Source organism: Felis catus, chromosome C1 (genome assembly GCF_018350175.1).
Source record: "Felis catus isolate Fca126 chromosome C1, F.catus_Fca126_mat1.0, whole genome shotgun sequence".
NCBI lineage: Eukaryota > Metazoa > Chordata > Mammalia > Carnivora > Felidae > Felis > Felis catus.
The window spans coordinates 68,956,192-68,979,735 of NC_058375.1; the positions used below are offsets into that span (position 1 = coordinate 68,956,192).

The window sequence follows — 23,544 nt, forward strand, 5'->3', positions numbered from 1 at the left end:
GGATGTCTGAGAAGGAAAAAAGAAACTCACAGTGTCTCTGACTGCTGGATATATGGAGATAATGGGGAGTATTTGAATCTACTGGTTAACCTTGGCAATGTTCTACCGTGTGGAGGTCACTTAGAAAGCTTTCCCTGGATTCAAGAAGCAGGCGGGAGAGGATCTTGTCGTAGAGAAAGCTGAGTGAGGGAATGAGAACCAGAGTGCAGAGTGTGTGTACATGTGTGTGTATGTGTGCATGCACACGCAGACAACTATCTTCCTGTGTACACATGTGCGTTTTCCGCTGAGAGAGAGAGAGAGAGAGAGAGAGAGAGAGAGAGAGAGAGATCTAGCTAATCTACAGTTCCTTTGCTTTCCCAGTATTGCTTGGCAGAAGTTTTACTTGAATATTCAAACTTGAAAAAAGTTCAGGATTTTTCTGGTGAAGCACAGATGCAGATAAAAGTTTCTTGTTGATTTCAGAGTACTGTTATAATTGCAGGATTTTAAAATCCTGGGTTTTAAGAATACAGTCTGAAATCTGTCGGTCTTTAAAAAAAAAAAAACATGTCTCTATGTCCTTTCTGCTACATTGGGCAGGTAAAGTATACAGTTAAAATGATAATACAGAAAGCATTTTTGAAAATAAATTATAGCCTGTAACAGTGGACGAAGTCAGATGGAAAATTTAACTCCTGAAAAATTAATTGGTCAGAGATACAGTGAGCTAAAGATTATGCATTTGAAGGAAGAGTTGTGGGTTTTGAGTTATTAACATAGAATTTGTGTCATTTAGATATAGTTTGAAATCTCTTCCTATCCCGTTACCAACTGTTTGACTTTAGGCTATTAATGTTTTTAAACCAAAGTTTTCCCATATGAGAAAAGAGGATTATATTTCCTATCTCATGTGTTGTGAAAAGTGAAAAGATTATGTATGGAATGCACTTAACACAGTGCCTGGCACATAGTAAGTGGCTGATAAATGTTGATTGCAATCTTTTTTTAACACTCATTGCCACACAACAGGTGCTCAAGAAGCATTTGTTTAATGAATATTCCTATAGTCCTGGATTCAGGAAACCAAAAATGTCATGCTTAATATTGGCATGGCTAATTGAAAGTTCATAAAAATTTAGTCCCACACCAGTCCAACACAGCATACAGCATCATGCTTTCTTCTGTTTGGTCCTTTGGGGGTAAAGACAACTGTTATTCATGAAGTGCCTAAGAGTTATGGGAAGGAAAATTACAGGCATATCTCCAGCATATTGCAGGTTTAGTTCCAGACCACTGCAATAAAGCAAATATTGCAATAAAGTGAGTCAAATGAATTTTTTGGTTTGCCAGTGCATATAGAAATTATGTTTACAGTATATTATAGTCTATTAAATGTGCAATAGCATCATGCCTGAAAAAACAATGTTTATACCTTAACTAAAGAATACTTTATTACTAAAAAATACTAACCATCATCAGAGGCTTGCTTCAGAGAACCACAATCTTTTTGGAGGGAAGGGTTTTGCCTCAGTGTTAATGGCTGCTGACTGATGAAGGCAGTGGTTGCTGAAGGTTGGGGTGGCTGTTACAATTTCTTAAAATAAGAGAATTATTAAGTTTGCTATATTAATTGACTCTTCCTTTCAAAAATATTTTTTGTCTAGCATGTGAGGCTGTTTGATAGCATTTTACCCACAGTGGAACTTCTTTCCAAATTGGAGTCAGTCTTCTCAAACCCTACCACTGCTTTATCACCTACATGTATATAATATTCTGAATCCTCTGTTGTCATTTCAGCAGTCTTCACAGCATCTTCAGCAGGAGTACATTCCATCTCAAGAAACCACTTTCTTTGTTCATCCATAAGAGCAACTTCTTATCCACGTAAGTTTGATCATGAGATTGCAGCCATCCAGTCACATGTTCAGGCTCCACTTCTAGTTCTAGTTCTCTTGCTGTTTCCACCACATCTACACTTACTGTCTCTGCTGAAGTCTTGAACCCCCTCAAAGTCACCCAGGAGGGCTGGAATCACCTTCTTCCCAACTACTGTTAATGTTGATATTTTGACCTCTTTCCATGAATCGCAGATGTTCTTAATGGCATCTATAATGGTGAATCCTTTCCAGACGGGTTGACTTTGCCAAGATCCATCAGAAGAATCATTATCTATGGCAGCGATAGACTTAAGAAATGTATTTCTTGGGTCTCCTGTGTGGCTCAGTCGGTAAGCGTCCGACTTCAGCTCAGGTCATGATCTCACAGTCTGTGAGTTTGAGCCTCTCATCGGGCTCTGTGCTGACAGCTCAGAGCCTGGAGCCTGTGTCAGATTCTGTGTCTCCCTCTCTCTCTACTCCTCCCCCACTCACACTCTGTCTCTCTCTCAAAAATAAACATTAAAAAAAAAAAGAAATGTATTTCTTAAATAATAAGGCTTAAAAGTTGAAATGGATCCTTAATTCATGGGCTGCAGAACGGATGTTGTGTTAGCAGGCGTGGTGAAAACAACGTTGATCTTGTGGTACATCTCCATCAGAGCTCTTGGATGACTAGGTTCATTGTCAATGAACAGTAATATTTTGAAAGGAATCTTTTCTTCTGAGCAGTAGTTCTCAACATTGGGCTTAACATTTTCAGTAAAGCATGTTGTAAACAGATGTGCTGTCATCCAGGCATTGTTGCTTCCTTTATAGAGCATAAGAAGAGTAGATTTAGCATAGCTCTTAAGGATTCTAGGATTTTCAGAATGGTAAATGATCATTGGCTTCAATTTAAAGTCATCAGCTGCATTAGTCCTAACAAGAGAGTCAGCCTGTCCTTATGAAGCTTTGAAGCCAGGCATTGACTTCTCCTCTCTGGGTATGAAAAGCCCTAGATGGCATCTTATTCCAGCATAAGGCTATTTTGTATACATGGAACATCTGTTGTTTAGTGTAGCCACCTTCATTAATCAGCTAGATCTTCTGGATAACTTACTGCAGCTTTGACATCAGCACTTGCTGCTTCTCTTTGCATTGCTTCACAGAGGAAGCTTCTTTCCTTAAACCTCATGACGCAGCCTCTGCTGGCTTCCAACATTTTTTCTGCAGCTTCCTTACTTCTCTCAGCCTTCATGGAATCGAAGAGAGTTAGGCCCTTGCTCTGGATTAGGATTTGGCTTCAGGGAATGTTGTGGCTGGTTTCATCTATCTAGACCGCTAAAACTCTCTGCATATCAGCAGTAAGGCTGTTTTTCAATTCATGTGTTCGCTGGAGTAGCACTTTTGATTTCCTTCAAGAACTTCTCCTTAGCATTTATAACTTGACTGACTGGTGCAAGAGGCCGAGCTTTCAGCCTACCTTGGCTTTAGACATGCCTTCCTCACTAAGCTTACTCATATCCAGCTTTTGATTGAAGGTGAAAGGCATGCAACTCTTCCTCTCAGTTGAACACTTAGAGGCCATCATAGAGGTATTAATTGGCTTAATTTCAGTATTATTGTGTCAAAAGGAATAGGAGGGCCTGAAGAGAGGGAGAGAGATAGGGCAACAGCCAGTTAGTAGAATAGTCAAAACATACACAGTGTTTATCAGTTAAGTGTGCTGTCTTACATGGGATGGTTGTGGAGCCTGGAAGCAATTACAATAGTAACGTCAAAGATCACTGATCACAGATCAGCATAGCAAATATAATAATAATGAAAACATTAGAAATATCGTGAGAATTACCAATCTGTGACATGAGACACACAGTGAGCAAATCTGTTGGAAAAGTTGTTGTTAGTGGATTTGTTGGATGCATGGTTGCCACAAACCTTCAATTTGTAAAAAACGCAGTGTCTGCAAAGCACAATACAGTGGGGTCTGCTCCTACAAGCAGAGGTCAGGGTATGGAGGCTTTGACAAAGAGCAGGCCTAGTGGGAGGTGGACTATGAGAGGGAGGCTTCAGAAGCAGTAGAGGCAGACATTGAGGAGAATGTAAAGATGACCAATCACAGAGCACCAGCTCAAGACCCATTCTTTCTTTTCTTTCTCCCCTTTCTCCTTCCTTGCCTTCCCCTTATCCTCCCTCCTTCCCTCCTTTCCTCCATACCCTCCCTCCTTCCCTCTCCCCTCCATACCTTTTTTTTCTCTCCCTTCCAGCTTCCTTTTCTTGGCCTTCCATTCTCCTTACTCCTGTTCTCAGCAAATGATTGTACTTGGGATTTTACTTGGGAAATGTTGACAAACATTTTGACCATGTCTTCTAGTGGGCCAGGCATTTTTGAGATCTCGGTAACTTTCAAACTGCTCTCTGTGAAACCTGCATTTTCTACAAGATGCTTCTATTGAGTTTCACGTTTAATTCATCTAAAATTATACTTCATTATTTTAAAAGCTGTAGCCAAAACCACAGCCAAAACCCAAAACAAAAACAACAGACTCTACCACGTATTTGCCAATTTTTAGCACTTTAGAGACTATCAATTTTTAGCATTTTAGAGACTATCAAACCATGTACACAGGGTTTAACTTGTTTTCATGAAGATTTTGTGCTCTGGTTCCTTTTGTTTATTTACACATATATTGGACCTTCCTCCAAACATGTAATTTACCAGGAAGGCTGGAGCTTTTCTCTGGTCTTTCCTTGAATTCAAGCCTGTACATGCTTGCTCATGTAAAATGATACGAGTGACTTCACTAGTTCAGCACATGTGTGCTGTGCTCCAGTAAATGCCAGGCAAAGCTCAGGCACATCTGCTCCCTCACGCTCTTATCGTGGCTTATTAGACAATTGTGCAGTAACAGGTGAACTCTACACACTGCATCATGACCATATTTTACTAACAAAGTGTCAGATGTTACCTGCCTAAATTAAATATACACACAAGTGTAATTGTTAAAATTGGGGTGGGATAATTGCTGTTCAAACTAGACATCGCTAATTAAAAACAGGAAGTTTCAAAAGAAAATAGAATTTCATGGTTAATTCCATGAAAATTATAAAGATCAGATGACACAAGTCAAGTTATACCAGCCCCAAATCTAGTGCCCTCTATACAAAGTCCTCATTGTGTTTGTGAAATTAAATTTTGCAAAGTTCTTTATTCTGTGAATTCTGACATGTTCTGAAATTCTGGAATAAAGGTTGACTATAAACGTAAGTCTTCCAACATCTTTTAGTACGATTTGAACCACCATTTAATGTTCTTGAAAAAGTATGCTTGAAAATGTAAATAGGTCAATAAAAAACTATTTATAGCACCATTTGAAGTTATCACGTAAGTAAGAGGAAAGGCACAAGATATCAGGAAAACACTCATTCAACCCTCTGCTATTGATTTTGCTACAGTCATGGTGAATGAGCAAGCAGTGAATATACACTTATTGCCATTCCTTTAAAATACTGTGTGAAAAAGATACTAAGAAGCTGCTCATGAAGAATTGTTTATTTCAAAACGTGAAACCATTACAATTCAACTGTTTCAAGGTATGGACACTATGCATTATACCAATTTTTTTTTTTTTTTTTTTTTTGTCAGTAAGATAGGACCAAATGAGTAAACACAAATGGTATACATTTACTGAGTAAAATCCTTGAAGGACATACAACAGGGAAAAGTGTTTAAGTTTTATTTTAATTTAAAAAGGTTCTATCAAATCAGTTGTCAAAAATGGATCAGTGTTGCAATTAGCATTGAGAAAGTAAGGGCGGGAAAAACTATAGGATTTGCAGTATAGGAGCAGTTGCCAAAATGAGTTCAAATAATTGTGGTGTATTGAGTAGACAGTCATTTGCTATTAAGCAGATTAATGAGCATCTTTTAAAACAGTCTTTCATTTTCTGATAGAAATTGCCAAATTTTAGAGGTGTACTCTCTGCAATGCAGAATTTTTGGTATTATGTGTGTGGAGATATATATATATATATATCTCCACACACATATATATACATACATACATATACATATATGTGTGTATATATATATTATATATATATATTATATATAATATATATAATGTATATGATATATATACATAATACATATATATAAAATATATAATATATAATATATTATATATAATATATATATTATATATATATAAAATTGAAATTACTTGGTTCTGCCAAGGCCAAGTGCTGATACAAATCTTTCAAATGAGACAAGAAGTCTTTTTTTTTCCTCCCTGGTAATAGCACCATTAATAAAGCCTCTCTTAAAATATGGTTTTGCTTGCTGTGTCTCTTGTTGTCGACATTTTTAATAAGCTGAAGAAACCCAAAATGACAATGCTAGCCTGCTATGTTAATCTCATCTGCCACTACCTATAAAGTTTGCAATAAAATTGAAACTTAAAATTTGGATTCAATATAAAAAAAAGTAAATTTGCTTCGTATAAAACTCTGAGTAAATGTGTGATAGAAATGGGCATTGAAATATATGAAATTAGTAACATTATTGAATGTCTCATATTTCAAGATATGTATATATGTATATATGCACATGTTTTCATATATGTCAATGAAATTTTAAACTTGTTGAGAAAACCATTCATCAAATGTTATTCTGAGATTTTACTAGTCATTCAAATTGCAAACACAAATTTCGTACTACTCTTTCAAGATTCTGTATGTATTTAATTGAAGATTTCTGAGTTTACAAAGAGAGATGTTAAAATAATTCATTCGTCATCTGTGTAAATCAGGATTTTCTGTAGCCTGTGCAACCAAAACAAATGCAGAAATAAATTGGATACTCATGCTGAAATCAGATTACAACCATCAATTGTGGTGCCTGGTTTCAGAGGTTCATGTATAGTCCAGTAATCTTATTTTCTTATCGATTGGCTTCCTGAGTTAGTATTATGGATTCAAACTTATAAAATAAATTCATACTGGAACATCATTTGTATATTTTTTATGTTGAAGTGATTTGCCCAATATTTCATTTTGTTTCATCTCACTTTTTTATTTCTTTTCACTTCCATGGCTATGCTGTCTTTCATTTATATTCATTGAACATCTATTCTATGCCAGACAGTGTTCTAGGTTCTGGAGATTTAAGGGTGAACAAACCAGAAAAGATCCCTCATTATGTGGAGACTACATTTCTTTAGGAAAATAATAAAACTGCTATTCAAATTTTGAAAACTAGGTCTGTAGAGTTTCATTTCTGCAGCAAGGAGGATCCAACCTGAACCTGCAAGTTCTTCTTTTCCTATACATGCTGTATGGAGCAGACTTCCTAGAGCAGTTTGGAACTAAGCAGTGAGCCGACTTTAGAATAAAGGCAGGAAGAGCCCTGGATACATTTGGTTCAGAGTGAGTTGCTCAGAACCTCAGCTTTAAAGTCTGAGGTCTTCTGTGTGGGGCCAGAAGGAAATAACAAAATAAAACTGTATTATTTGCAAGCTCTATAAGTTCCCAAAGCACACACACAGGTGCTGCCATTTGTAGTCTGTAGTAGCTTAAGAGTTCTGAACATGACCTAGAAGAACCAATCAACAAGTATTTATTAACCACCAGCACATTCCTAGGTATTCAATGAGAAATAAATAAGAAATATTAGATATTTTCTCTATCCTTTAAGAAGTTTGACAACTAACACTAAAAGAAAACTAACCATTCATCATACCAGGCACAAATAGACAAAACTATCTGTGAAGCCACACTTAGAATGGAAAAATAAATCTGATGTTCCCTATTCTAGGGCTGGATGTAGTCAGGATTACTGTAATACAACCTAGAATATTATACGGCCATAAAATAAAGACTTTCAATCAGTGTGCCATTGACTTTAAAGCCATAGGTATTTCAAAAACAGAAGAAAATGAGGTATAAAGTGTAAGAAAATTCAGGAGAGGTAGAAGGACACCATTTGAGTCAGTGGTATGCTAGAGCTGGCTCATGCAATCTCCCAAAGGTATTTTGTTCCCCAATTCTGCGTTAAGGATTGACATGTTGATTGCTGAATACTGGTCATGATGGAAAATATTTATACTGTGGAAAATGGCAAATCTACAAATGGCAAAAAACTACAAATCATGTTTTTCTGTTCTTTCTTGATGTGCGTGTTTGTGTGTATGTGTGTATGTTTCTTTTAGTGGAGAGTTGCCTGATGAACATACCACTGGTCTGTTTGCTTGCATAGTAGAAGGATAGGTAGTGACTGAGGAGTGGAGTTCCATTTGCTGAATAAGATCATGGATCCGTGTTTGCCACTGTTGCCTAATAAGGTTAGCAAATGTTTGTGCATGAAATGAATAACTTAGAAAAGTAATAGGAAAAGAAAGTCTTAAGGCCAGACCCACTCTGAGGAATTCGGTTTCCCATGGAGATATGCCATTGTGCTTTTGTGTCCGTATAGTGCCTAAGAATAATCAAGAGCCATCTGCTCCCAATCTATGCGTCACTCAGAGGTGCCTTCCCTTCACTCTCCCTCATCAGTTGACCCTTTCTGAGTCTCTTCCCCTAAAACATTTGTTTCATCACATCTTATCAACATGTCAGTAGCTTGTAGGGGCTCAATGTGGAAAGCATTTCCTTGGATTATACTTTAGGATCCAATAGATTTGGGCTCAATCCTGGCTCTCCTTCTCATTTACTCTAGGACTATGGGCAACTCGATAAGGTGACTTGGCTTCAGTTTCCTCATTTGTTAAGTAGAGTTAATAATATCTTCTTCATAAGATAAAGAGATATAGGGGCGCCTGGGTGGCGCAGTCGGTTAAGCGTCCGACTTCAGCCAGGTCACGATCTCGCGTCCGGGAGTTCGAGCCCCGCGTCAGGCTCTGGGCTGATGGCTCAGAGCCTGGAGCCTGTTTCCGATTCTGTGTCTCCCTCTCTCTCTGCCCCTCCCCCGTTCATGCTCAGTCTTTCTCTGTCCCAAAAATAAATAAAAACGTTGAAAAAAAAATTAAAAAAAAAGAAAAAAAGAAAAAAAAGATAAAGAGATATAAATGAAATAATATATGGGTGTAGAGGACCTAATGGTATTCCTGGAGGAATGCAGGAACTCTCATTATTTTATTATATATAAGTATAAACATATAAACACATATTTCTAGTTCTTCTGGCTCCCTAGCTTTTTTCTTTTTTAGAATCGAGATATCATTAACATATAATATCAGTTTCAGGTGTAATGAATCAATATTTGTATATATTTTGAAATGATCACCACGTAAATCTAGTTAAGATTTATTACCACACATACGGTTTTTTTTCTTGTACTGAGGACTTTTAAGATTTACCCTCTTAGCAGCTTTCAAATATATATAATGCAATATTATTAGCTATAGTCACTATGCTGAACATGACGTTCCCAGGACTTATTTATTTTATAACTGGAAGTTTGCACCTTTTGACCCCTTCACCCATTTTGCCCACTACCCAACCGTGCCTCAGGCAACTACCAATCTGCTCTCCGTATCTGAGTTTGGTGGTTTTGTTTGCTTGCTTGTTTTAGAGTACACATATAAATGGAATCATGTAGTATTTGTCTTTCTCAGTGTGACATTTCATTGAGCCTAACAGCTTTAAGGTCTATCCATGTTGTTACAAATAGTAAGATTTCCTTCTTTTTTATGGCTAAACAATATATTGTTTTTCACAGTGGGTGCACCAAGTTACATTTCCACCAACAGTGCACGTGTTCCCTTTTCTCTGCATTCTTGCCAACACTTATTATCTCTTGCCTTTTTAAAAAACTATTGTTTTAGAGAGAGAGAGAGAGAGAGAGAGAGCATGAGCGGGGGAGAGGGGCAGAGAGAGAGAGAGAGAGGGAGAGAGAGAGAATCTTAAGCAGGCTCCATGCCCAGCATGGAACTCTAAGCATGGCTCAATCCCATGACCCTGGGATCATGACCTGAGCTGAAATCAAGAGTCGGATGCTCAACGGACTGAGATACCTAGGCACCCTTTTGTCTTTTTGATATTAGCAATTCTACAGGGGACAGGTGATATTTTATTGTGGTTTTGATTTGCAGTGCCCTGATGATTAGTGATACTGAGCATCTTTTCATGTACCCATTGGGCATCTGTATGTCTTCTTTAGAAAAATGTCTATTTAGATTCTCTGCCCATTTTAAAATTGGGTTATCTTTTTTTTTTTTGCTATTGTGTTGTATGAGTTCTTCATATATTTTGGGTATTAACCATATATATATATCTAGATATATCTAGATATATATATATATATACATATATGTGTAGATATATATGTAGATATATATACATATATCTATACATAGATATAGATATCTATATCTATATATATCTACATATATATAGATATAGATATAGATATCTATATCTAGATATAGATATCTACAAATATATCTATATATATGTAGATATATATAGATATCTATATCTACATATATGTATGTAGATACATCTATATCTACATCTATATCTATATAGATATCTATATCTATATATGTAGATATATATATAGATATCTATATCTACATCTATGTATGTAGATACATCTATATCTACATCTATATCTATATAGATATCTATATCTATATAGATGTAGATATAGATATAGATATCTATATAGATGTAAATATAGATATCTATATCTATATCTATATATCTATATATATCTATATCTATATCTATCTATATCTATCTATCTATATCTATCTATATCTATCTATATATATCTATATCTATATATATCTATATATCTATCTATATATATCTACATATATAGATACATATATAGATATCTATATCTATATATATCTACATATATATAGATATATATACATATATATACATATATATACATATATATAGATATAGATATCTATATAGATATAGATATATCTACATATATGTAGATATAGATATCTATATCTATATATATCTACATATATGTAGATATAGATATCTACATATATGTAGATATAGATATCTACATATATATCTACATATATATAGATATAGATATATCTACATATATATATAGATATAGATATATATATATAGCTTGCAAATATCTCCCACTTGATAGGTTGGCTAGCTCCCCAACTCTTAAGGAAGTGTTTATGCAAGTTTGTTATCTGGCTAAAGATTTCTTCTGTGTTATAAATATGACACAATGCCCTGTTTACCAACATAGACTTTTGGAACAGCAGGAACAGTCTCATTTTTTTTTTTTAATTTTTTTTTTCAACCTTTTTTATTTATTTTTGGGACAGAGAGAGACAGAGCATGAATGGGGGAGGGGCAGAGAGAGAAGGAGACACAGAATCGGAAACAGGCTCCAGGCTCCAAGCCATCAGCCCAGAGCCTGACGCGGGGCTCGAACTCACGGACCGTGAGATCGTGACCTGGCTGAAGTCGGACGCTTAACCGACTGCGCCACCCAGGCGCCCCGAACAGTCTCATTTTTATTGAGATATATGTAGAGGGGGAGGCTGGTTGACAAAACATTTGCTTGACCAAAAAAAAAAAAAGGTAAAGAAGTTTAAAGGATAGTTTTTGAAATAGTTTTTCCAAGTTTGTGAGATAATATCTAGATAATGCCAAAGTGAGATAATATCCAGATTGAATGCAGTACTGATGTAAGAGGGTGCTGTAGTTTCTATTTTTGTATACAGTCAGATTTATATAGATGCTTATACTTTGATGCTAGAGTTTAAGAGTGGTGCATGCACTGTAATCTGGCATCACTCAGAGCAGTAAAACATCATCATGCACATTAATGTAACTGTGATAGTACTTTTGTGATATTAAACCAATGTATTTGTCAGCCTAAATCATGTTTCCTTTTAGCATTCTATTCCTAAGCCTTTAGGGAATGAGAGAGAATGGTTCATTCCTGGAACCCATAAGGTCATTGATGTGCTTTGAATCTCAAGGCTGGCTGTTTTAAGTACAAGGCAGTAATAGTGATATCCAGACAATCTCAAAAGAGAAAAGCATTTTCCAAACTCCTTTGGCCCTTTTATTTACAAGATTCAGACATGGATTATTAGAGCGTAGAGGGTTTTTTTTGTTTGTTTGTTTTGAATATGTCTGGAGTAGATAAAATAACAGGATATAATAAAGAAATAGAAGATCTACCCCTTCCTGTGCTCATGAGTTATGGGAAAAGTAAGACCAAGGTAAAGCAAAGAATTACACTTTGTGTTTTCTTTTCCTTTTTTTGGAGAGGAAATTCAAAGGAGTATCAAAGAAGGATCTACATGTTGTTAAGGAGTCCAGGAACATGGCTGTGAGTTTATGTTTGTGTGTGTGTAGTAGCATAATTTTCTTGTGCATACAATTAAAGATTACAAACATTTAGAACAGGGATTAGCAAACTTTTCTTGTTAAAACTCAGATAATAAATATATTAGGCTTTGTGGGCCATGTGGGTTTTGTTGCAACTACTCAACTCTGCTGTTGTAGTACAAAAGCTGCCATAGACAATACATAAATGGATGGGTGTGGCTGTGTTTCAGCAAAACTTTATTTATAAAATCAAGTAGTAGGCTGGATTTGGCTTTCAGACTATAGATCACCAATTCCACTCCAGGAGACACTGCATATGTGGATATTTCCAACATGTCACAGGGTTTCTGTGAGGTTATGTAGGGGTGCTATGAGAACTGGTAGACCACCAGGGGACTGAAATCAAGACAGAGAGGCTACTGTTTCTGAGGGAATGATGACTGGAAATTAATGGCTGGGACCAGCATGCAACCCTCCAAAATGCCAGAATATGTCTTAGTCATCAGTAGTCAAAAGACAAGCAAAAGGGTCCAGAGGACACCAGGGTATCTGAGGTCTCCTCCATCTACAGAACCTTGAGGTCATATAAACTTCATCACAGCCTTGGCCACCCAAAGTATTCAGACATCATCCTGGCAAGAGGCAGGGGGAGAGGATGCAATTTGAAAAACTGAACTGTTACTGAACAGACTAAGTGGTCCAAATGGAATCAGACACAATTTACTGGGTTGCATTATATTTAGTTCTGTACCCTTTGCTACCCAGCAGAGAGAAAGTAATTATGAGAATTTGGTGATTTATGAAAAAGTTGATGTTAATAACAGAGAACTTAGGAGTCTATTCTCTTTGCATGTCTGAGTATAGTGCTAGTAAATTCTTGCCTTGCTTATGGTGTCTTGATGCTGAAAGAGGCCTGCTCCCCTTGATAGACATGGTCATCTTCTTCTTACCCTACTCCCATTCCCAAACCATACTTTAATACCCCCAGAGGAAGAGCATGGACAAGGAAGTACTAAAAATATCTTTCACTTATTCCCACCAATAATACTTTGATGAGGTTTACTTTTTATATTTAATATTGGAAATTTTTTTTTCATATTTCAAATATGAACACAGTTTTTTAAAACACACTTAGTTTTAATTCTGATACTCATCTGTAGGTATGTCTTTCTTCCATGATATGTAGTCACTGCTCCTGACCACCTACTCTCCTCAGTGCTCAACTCATGGAGAATCACTGAGCTATCTGTATATTACTCAGTCAAGGGGAGGTGATGTTGCATAGTGGAAAAAGTAATTTTTCTGGGAAACATACTTCTGTATGAATAGATTCTTAGTGTTTTTGAAAATAGTGTAATCCCTGTTATGGGTTGAACGTGTTCCCCACAAAAGATGTTTAAGTCTTAACCCCTGGTATTTCTGAATATGACCTTATTTGGAAATAGGGTCTTTGCCGATGATCAAATTAAGATGAGATTATGAGGGTGGGTTCTAATCCAATGTGGTTGGTGTTCATATAAAGTGGGGAAGTTTTGACACAGGCAAATAGCTACAGAAGGAAGACTATGTTGATACAGGGAATGCATCCCCCATAAGCCAAGGAGTATATAAGATCATCAAAAGCTAGCAGGGAGGCATGGAGTAGATTCTTCCTCACAGTCCTCAAAGGGACTCAGCCCTTCTGGCAACTTGATTTTGGACTTCTAGACTCCACAACTGTGAGAGAATACATTTCTCTTCTTTAAGCCAACCCGATATGTGGTACTTTGTTAAGGCAGCCCCAGGAAACTAATATGGTCCCCTTCAATGTTTCCCTTTGGAGAATATTCAAAAGTTAAAGAGCCAGTGCTTCCAAATGAGCACACATGGTTAAGATGTCACCCTAACTCACCCTGTAATTTCCAGTTAGTTCTTGCCAAGTATCTTATTGAACACACTGAACTAATTCTATAGATTTCCATCTACCTCTAGATAAAAATACCTTTTTTTAGTCGGACTCTTATGCAAGTGTATACAAATCACAATAGAACAGCGTCATCAAATGCCTTCTGGTGTTTTTCAAGCCAGGACCCCTGGTCCTCAATCTGGCCTTTTTTTTTTTTTTTTTTTTTTTTTTTCTTTTCTGGCGAGATCTGGCTTTTTGATGCTGGCACCCAGGGTAATGCAGGAAGGTCCCAATCTTGATACTTTTTTTTTTTTTTCTCTATTAAGTTCTTAGAATTTTTTCCTGGAAGCCATAAAACAAAGACTTTTTGTCTTTAGAGTAAAAGAGAAATACAAAGTAGGTAATTATCCTGTTAATTTTAAGGGCATAATTTTAAACCCCAAGGTGAATACTTTTTATTGGAATTATCCACTTTGGCTGGGTGGAGAAAGCCAAAGAAAACAAGCATGACAGACTTTGGTTTCAAATCTGTGGCTTCTGCCCTCTCAGAGAATGATTTGAGTTTTGAGGCTGAATTTCTTGTGTTGCCAGGTATTCTGTTGGTGTACAGGATATTTTTGTGCTGTTCTTTAGCTTGTGTGCAATAGTATTATGTAAGCTGTACCATAGGGAGAAAGACATGATTAAAAACATTTGTGGCTCATCGTTAAATATAGAAATCATTATAATTGGATTAATTTAGGAAATACACAATGATGCCTGAGTTTCCCCTTGAGAACAAAATATACATTGAAAGCTACATTTTCAAGAAAGCAATTGACTTTCTTGCATAAAAATTACAGATTCTTAACTCAGACTCCCTTAATCCCAGGCCTCACTTAAAGAAAATGTAACATCTGCATGCCATGTTAGGTGATATTTTTGCTTGAGTCAAATCCATTTCTTGAAATGGTGAATCTGGATTTTTGCAGGTGAATGTAGCACTGCTCCATGAAAATTTGGTCCTAGAGGTACAACCGGAATTTAGCAAATGCCACTGGAAGCAGTTACATCAATCCAAGTAGGAGAAAGGAGAGTAGCAGATGCAGAAAATGTAAGTGATGGAATAGTCATATAACAAAATACTTCCAGCATATCTTTTGTTATGTAATGTTACCCATGACATGCCTATCAGTAATATTGTCAGAGGCTGTAATTGAAGAGATATATTAATTATTATCAGTCACCTCCAGCACTCTTATGGCTGGTGGAGTGATGTCTTCATAAAATAGTGACACTGATATTGTCTGGTGTGCGGGAGGCTGTGGAGAGATTTTTTTTTTTTTTCTCTGTAGCTAAAGGTGCCTTGGGCTGGATTTCCTTTTAACACCATTCCTAAACTCCTGGAGAGAAAAGCTACTGGAGATGCAATGTCCCATTTTCCTCTCTCTTCTCCCTCCTTTTGGTTCTGCTCTGGGAAGAGAAAAATTAAGAGCACAGCGTGGTTAACAAGCCTGGTGACATAGGCTGGAAGAACTAATGTAGGTTCCAGCTCTTGAGCTGGGACCCCCTTCGGTTTGTTGGAGGGGTTTAGCTGCCTGCTTGTCAGTCTTCTGCCGCTCTCCAGTTGTGTGTCAGTACAACACCTGGTTGTGAATCGTAAAGGCAGTTCGAAGCCCCTGTTGTTACCATGTTCCCACTGAGAAGCTGCAATTTTGTAGACGAAGGTGGGGGGTTGTTACCAGAAAGCAATAGATTTCTCACAAGTTGGAAAAAGCATATATGTTTATGTCTGTGTCTATGTTTATTAGTATATATGTTAGTCTGTTAGTATATACTACTATCATCAATATCATCTATATAACGTTTTTTGTGTTTAGAAAATTTTTAAAAACATTTTTCAGTGTTTATTTATTTTTGAGAGAGGGAGAGAAAGAGAGAGAGAGAGAGAGAGAGAGAGAGCGAGCATGAGGGGGGAGGGGCAGAGAGGGGGAGATACAGAATCCGAAGCAGGCTCCAGGTTCTGAGCTGTCGGCACAGAGCCCGATGTGGGGCTCGAACTCGCGAACTGAGAGATCATGACCTGAGCAGAAGCCAGACGCTCAACCAACTGAGCCACCCAGATGCCCCTATCTATATCTGTTTTTAATTGGAATTGGCAGAATATATTCAGAATAAAACCTGATTATTTTCAACTTCATTTTTACCCCAACAATTTGAGAGAGTGCCTGGAGTTATAATAAACTCTCGCATCCCCTGTATGGGTCAGAGTCTATTTGGCCAAAGTGGGAGTCAAAACAATTCTTTCAAACCTGCAGCAACAGTGTGACATGAGCACTGCTAGAACCATTTCCCAAAATTATGAGAAATGATTCTAGCAGGGTGGGATGAAAAACAGAAAAGACCTGCTTCTAGAAGGAGCGATCCCTGGAGCAAGGAATGGGAGGGCATGTTGATGGGAAAAATCTGTAAGTTTTCTTTAGCAGATCCTTTCTCTTTAAGTAGAAGTGGATTTTTCTGGAACCACATTTATGTCATTTTCTTGGGGTTGCTCCTGAAAATTTTCAGTTATTGAAAAATCAGATAAATACAATAAATAGATTGGAAGGTAAGTATTCACTTCTATCATATGAAAGGAGACTGGAGCCCCCTCCCCCCGCCCTCCCAAAAAATCAGCTAACAGTTAGCTCATGACTAGTTCTTGATAACAACTTTGTCCTGGTTAGATATTATCTGATTTCCCACTAATGGTACTTTTATTTTATTTGGTTATCACAATTACTAGTCTAAGTTGTTAATCTAATTATAAGATTATTATATCATTAAAATTTGATCTTCAACATTTCAGGCTATTTTGAACTGTCTGTCAGAACTGTATTTCGAAAAACTCCCAATTTCATTTATTTTTGAAGGAGTAATCTTTATACTGAAGATTATGTGTAAATGTTGGAGATTCACAGATATCTTAGCAGTCATCTGTGTGTCCGCAGGTGATCTTTGCCTAGAAATGTCATTGCCCTCAGACAGCTTTCTCTTTCCTCTGTCTCTGCTATCTCCCCCACACTCGTATGCAAGAACATATTACCTACAAGGGATTGGCATGTTTTGCTAATTTTGGCCTATAAATTTGGCTTATAGTCTCCCTGGCTGTAAAATGTTTTCATGTTAAAGTTCATCATCAGAGAATGGAGAGTTTGAGCTTTTCCCAAGTATTTAGTATTGAGAAGTGTCTTTTGTACAGTCTTTAAATGTTCTAGTGAGATCTGTTCAGTATCATTAGAAATATTAATCCAGTACTATCTTTCATGTCTTCCAGAGGAATTTGAAAAGTACTTCTGGTCTTCAATACTGCAGAACATTGCATGTTATAACTTTTATTTAAATCTTCACTGTAAAACTCAAGGAATTGAAAAATTAAGTTGCCTACGCTATTTTTTAAAACTTGTTTCCCCACATGAATGCCTCTTCTTTTCCACAGTACTCTTGCCTTTTATGGACTAATTCCTTCCAACACACAATTTGTCTTCACTTTATGTAACATGCCATTTGAAAAATTTTGAGCAATCAGAAATAGATGATTATAGGGATTCCTTCATTCTTCACTCTCAGCTCCCGGTTTCAGAATGTCACTGCCTTTCCACCTTCAAATTACATTATGACAATTCAGGAGGGCCAAGAGGGAGTATAGTGTAATGGTTAAGAAAATGGATTTTGAAGTTTTAAAGACCAATTTAGAAATGCTGCTCAGTTCATCTTAGGCAAATTATTTAATGTCTCTCTCTTTTTTTGTCATCTGTAAAAATGAGGATTCTAATACCCATCTCGTTGCCATGAGGTTTAAGTGAAATATCATGAGTAAAGTGTATCACGCACCAGCTGCACTCACCAATTGTAAAACATTAACAAGAGAATGGTTTATCACTAAAAAGGTGCTAGAGATTCTGTCCAAAACTAGAGATTTCTTTGTTGGACACAGTATTTTACTTTCCTACTATAGTTTACCATTTTATAACTATCATTCTAAATTATTCCACAGTTAATCTTGATTCCTGATACGTAACGGTATTTTCCAACTGTAATGGGGAAATTACAATGTGCCCAAAGGAAACTGAATTACAAGAGACATGAGAGATCTCTGAGGGAATATAAACATGTTTTGTGTGTGTGTGTGTGTGTGTGTGTGTGTACGTGTGTGTGTCTGTTTTAAGATTCTAACTTCAAATTCTGCAGTTAGCCTTTCATTCTTGAAGTGGGTGAGCAGAGACTTCTGAGACTGTTGGCACATGAGTCCGCACTAAGCCATCTTGCAGAAATGGGAGAGACCTCTGGAGCAGTGCAAGGCATACTGAGCTTAATTCAAATCCTAACCAGTCACTTACTCCATGTATGGGGACTTTGGGACAAGTTATTTGACCTCTCAGAGTTTCAGTTCCTAAATTTATAGATCAAGTAACAATACGTACCTCATGGTTCTTTTTAGAATTAAATTAAGTAATATGCAAAACTGGTCAGAACCATATTTGGCATCAACAAGAACTTAATTGATAATAGTTAAAAAAAAAGAGTCTACTCCACAGGATCCATTGGTGAATTGCCTTATCTAAGATTTTACTAGTGAGAAGTGAAACTTGTAGCACTTTGTTGTGTGCAAACGCTTTGCAACTCATCTTTTTGGAACTCAGACTTGCCTTGTGTCATTCTGTGGGCACGGGCCTGCTTTGAATAAAGGGTATTCATCTTTGGGTAGCTATTCAGAGAGTTCTTGTGTTAGGACTCTCTACTGCTCACTCTGCCTTTGTCAGAGCCTGCAGATCTGTTTGGAAGATGTGGAGAAAGAATTTGACCCATGTGTGAATTGCTGTGCCAAGCTAAATTGATTAAAATTCATTTAATGGTTTAGTGGTGCCTGGGTGGTGCAGTCTGTTAAGCATCTGACTCTTTTTAAAAAAAAAAAATTTTATGGGGCGCCTGGGTGGCTCAGTCGGTTAAGCGTCTGACTTCAGCTCAGGTCACGATCTCACGGTCCAGTGAGTTCGGGCCCTGTGTCGGGCTCTGGGCTGATGGCTCAGAGCCTGGAGCCTGCTTCCGATTCTGTGTCTCCCTCTCTCTCTGTCCCTCCCCTGTTCATGCTCTGTCCCTCTCTGTTTCAAAAATAAATAAATGTTAAAAAAAATAAAAAAATAAATTTTTTTTTTTACATTTGTTTATTTTTGAGAGACAGAGAACAAGCTGGGTAGGGGCAGAGAGAGAGAGAGATGCGGAATCTGAGGCAGGCTCCAGGCTTTGAGCTGTCAGCACAGAGCCCGACATGGGGCTCAAACTCACAAACCCTGAGATCATGACCTGAGCTGAAGTCGGACACTTAACCTACTGAGCCACCCAGGCACCCCAAGTGTCTGACTCTTGATTTCAGCTCAGTTCATGATCTCACATTTATGGGATCCAGTCCCGCATCGGGCTCTGCACAGAGTGGAGCCTCCTTGGGATTCTCTCTCTCTCCTTCTCTCTCTCTCTCTGCCTCTCCTCCACTCTTTCTAAAAAATAAATAAATAAACTTAAAAAAATTCATTTAATCATTTGGCACATTTTATCAAATCTAGGATGACTTTCATTTTAAAAAGACACCCTGATTTCAGAGAATATATATTGTAGACTCCATGAAATATGGTCAGTATCAATTTTCAAGGATTTATTCTCTCTGGGAACTGAATGTGCTTTGTAATTCAAGTTCTTCCTCTCTCCTCATCACCGGCCTAATGGGCTGATTGGCACTTGCAAGGATGGGAGAGCCTAGGAAACAAGCTTTGACAAATATTTGCTGATGCCTCTGTTGGCCGAGCCAAAAAAATCCGCATTATTTTCAAGGCAGCTATTTTAATACTACATTGAGATAATTTTACTTTTTTTTTTTTTAAATCTTTTTTTTTCAACGTTTATTTATTTTTGGGACAGAGAGAGACAGAGCATGAACGGGGGAGGGGCAGAGAGAGAGGGAGACACAGAATCGGAAACAGGCTCCAGGCTCTGAGCCATCAGCCCAGAGCCTGACGCGGGGCTCGAACTCACGGACCGCGAGATCGTGACCTGGTCGAAGTCGGATGCTTAACCGACTGCGCCACCCAGGCGCCCCGATAATTTTACTTTTTAAAAAAGGACAGTATAGTAACCCCTTCTATTAAATGTAACTGGGTGTAGTAATTTTTTTGTGTGTTAGAGTGTAGAATGACTCAAAATAATTGATAATACATTTAATAAAAATATATTTGATAAAAATGGACACATTGTTTATACACAAAAATTGTTATGAATGTAATAAGCTATTTGTATTACCTTTGGAGTGCTTTATTGCTTTTTATATTACCATTAAAACCTATTATTTATTGTAATTTTAATAAAACATATAATGAATTTAATATATATGGTACCTCTGATCTAGCCTCATAAATGTATGAAAGTACATATATTTTTAACAGCTTAGTTTGATATGGATGAAAAATGCATAGCTTGTATGGAATCTGGGCCTTTGGTTTTCCCACTGCTTATTGGTTCCAGACCTGAAGCTCTTGTCATACAGAGTTCTTTCCAATTCGTGATAGAAATCTGAGCTGTGGATGCTTTGGCCCTCAAATTCTCTATTCAGCCTTCTCTGATCTGCTGCTACATTTATAAATGAATCTGACAAATTGGCTAAAATCTGAAAAACAAATGCATAATGCGTAGGGAATTAAACTTTTTTGGTACAATTATAAGTTAATTTATTGAAAATTATCAAAAAGGATAATACTTGGCTATATATAACTACATATATAATTATATAACTATAATTATATATATACATATATGTGTTTTCACACATAGCAAAAATATATTTAATATCATACATCAAATATATAACTATTTTCAGAAAAATAAAATATTAAAACAACCTTCATAGAGAGGAATCCTGTCAGATGGGTGTTAAGGCATAGCATAGAGAACCTTGTGCAGGCTTTAAGTCAGAGAGACCTACTGAAGAATCCTACCTCTTGTTGAGAATTAGGTATGATCTTAGACAAGTCATTTGATCTTTCTGAATATCAGTTTTCTCACATGTGGAAAATGAGTAAATACCCTTCTTACAAATTTTTTTAAGAAGTTGATTGAGATGAAGCATGCGAAAACAATTAACAGCACATCTCAGACTACTCAAAACATTGCTTTTGCTTCCTTCCTTTCAGAATCACATTGATGATTGTGTAAAAACATCCACATGCGTAAAAATGAAATGTACTTACTAGGATTCTCTCATCAAGGACATCAAACTGTAATTTTATGTACATAATGTGAGCCTTCCGTGCCTCTTCCATGTTTTATGTCTCCAACAACTGTAGTGAAGAGGGGACCACAGACCCCACCCATTCTCCAACTCTCGGTCACTCCAGTCTCACCACCATTACCTGCTCTGAGATCACGGATCAGATCAGGTTATACCTTTCATTTGTGTTAGGTTTGTCTCCATAAAAAGCCCTAGAATCCAAGGCTACCCTTCATCTTCTGTACTTTAACACCCTGTATTAATTAGTTCAGGAAATCCAGCCACAGGGTCCTGGGGAAATCATGGATAACCCCTGTATCCATTCAGCACCTTCTTGAATGATCACCTCACCTTCTTCCTCTCCCTGGATACCTGATTCTTGACAGGGCTGCTTCTGCAACTCTAAGTGGATGTTCATTTTTCTCCCACTCCACTTATATATCTGTATGGTAGGTATCCACCCTGTTCCTCAAGACTGTTTCCTTTTCTCCTTCCAGCTTTGAATCTCATGTTATCTGTCATTTACCACCTTCCTTGTTGAAGTCACCTACCAATCTCGCATTCACTCTCCTTCATTACTTAAAGACTTCTGCTTCTGGCTCATTACTTCTCAACCTAATGCCATCCTAAGTCTCAGTGACTTTAGTATTCTTATAGGTGGTCTTTCCCATAACATGGCCTCCCATTTTCTTAACCTCTTCCTTTACTGATTTTGTCTCCCACCTGACTGCAGCTATTCATTCACTCCCAGGGTCACATCCTAAACCTTCTTGTTAGCAAAAGCCTTTCCATAATCCCAACTTCATGTACCCCACACAGTAGGCATCACCTCCTATATTCTCAGCTCAATTCTTCTAGTATCTTTACTCCAACAATCTTTAAGTCCTGATAGAATTTACATCCACTGATTCTCCTGTCTTTACTGTCCATTACAAATCTCATGTTTTCACTTCCCTCCCTAGACAGCTTAAATTTCATGTTCAATTAATAAAATTATCTCCTTTCATTCACCCTCAGCTTTTTCACTTTATGAAAGATTGAAAAGACTGGTCTGGTAGGCTTGAAGAGATATGTTGCTCAGATCCTCCTTTGAGAAAGAAATTGTCAAACAGTGGGGAATATGGTTGACTGATGGTCTCCAGCTTTTTACACTTTGGGGTCTTCTGTGAGTGAACTCCTTGGAGAGGTCCAGTGACTTCAGCCAATGACTGAGTAAATGGTGCTCTCAAGGTCTAGCCATTTGCATTTATTTTTTTTTAATTTTTTTTTCAACGTTTATTTATTTTTGGGACAGAGAGAGACAGAGCATGAACCGGGGAAGGGGCAGAGAGAGAGGGAGACACAGAATCGGAAACAGGCTCCAGGCTCTGAGCCATCGGCCCAGAGCCTGACACGGGGCTCGAACTCACGGACCGAGAGATCGTGACCTGGCTGAAGTCGGACGCTTAACCGACTGCGCCACCCAGGCGCCCCTACCATTTGCATTTAATGCAAGACTCCTCTAATGGGTTTCCTATCCCACTAGTGGAGTTTGTCAGTCTGTATCAGGGTCTGCCGCCTGCCTCTTTCCAATCTTGCTTCCTCCTCTTTAATTTCAGAGGCATTATTTCCCAATAAACCTTTGCACTCCAAATTCTGTCTCAACATATGGCACAGCTGGAAAAAGTATAGCCATAGTTAAGCAGGTTTCTCAGCTGATTATACACCTACACATGGACTTTGCTCTCCGTCTCACTTTCAATTGATGATCAGGTAGATAAGTGAGTGCATTGTGTTGTTAGGCAGTTGTAGTAAATTTCCTTAATCCATTTACTATTTAACTCTCTTACATCATTTCTTCATATTCTCTATTTTTCTCCCACTATCTATATATTGACACCTCTCAAATTTGTATCTCTATCTCAATTCTCATTCCCAAATTCTGGACTCCTTTATCTAACAGTCCACCTACCATCTCTACTGGAACTTTTAACAAGCATCTCAGTAGACCCAAAGTAGAACTGATTGCTCTTACTATCTGCTCCAAACCTGCTGCTCCTGTAATATTTCCCAGCTCAGCTAATGGCAACTTGACTATTCCAGTTGATTTACCAAAAATGTTATAGTCGTTCTCAGTGCTTCATTTTTTTTCTTATAATTTACATTCAAGCTGTTACTAAATGCTATACGGTTTTAGCTTCAAATAAATCCTGAATCTGTCTACTTCCTACCGTATC

At 37.3% G+C, this 23,544-nt stretch overlaps 1 long non-coding RNA gene across 1 annotated transcript in view; it reads left to right on the plus strand.

Moving 5' to 3' along the window:
• Positions 1–509: 509 nt before the first annotated feature.
• Positions 510–23,544, plus strand: part of LOC123379670 — a 228,952-nt gene continuing 205,917 nt past the window's right edge. Inside the window, exons 1-2 of the long non-coding RNA XR_006584434.1 lie at positions 510–1,866; positions 15,027–15,148. This is a non-coding gene — a long non-coding RNA (uncharacterized LOC123379670). The remainder of the gene's footprint in view (positions 1,867–15,026; positions 15,149–23,544) is intronic.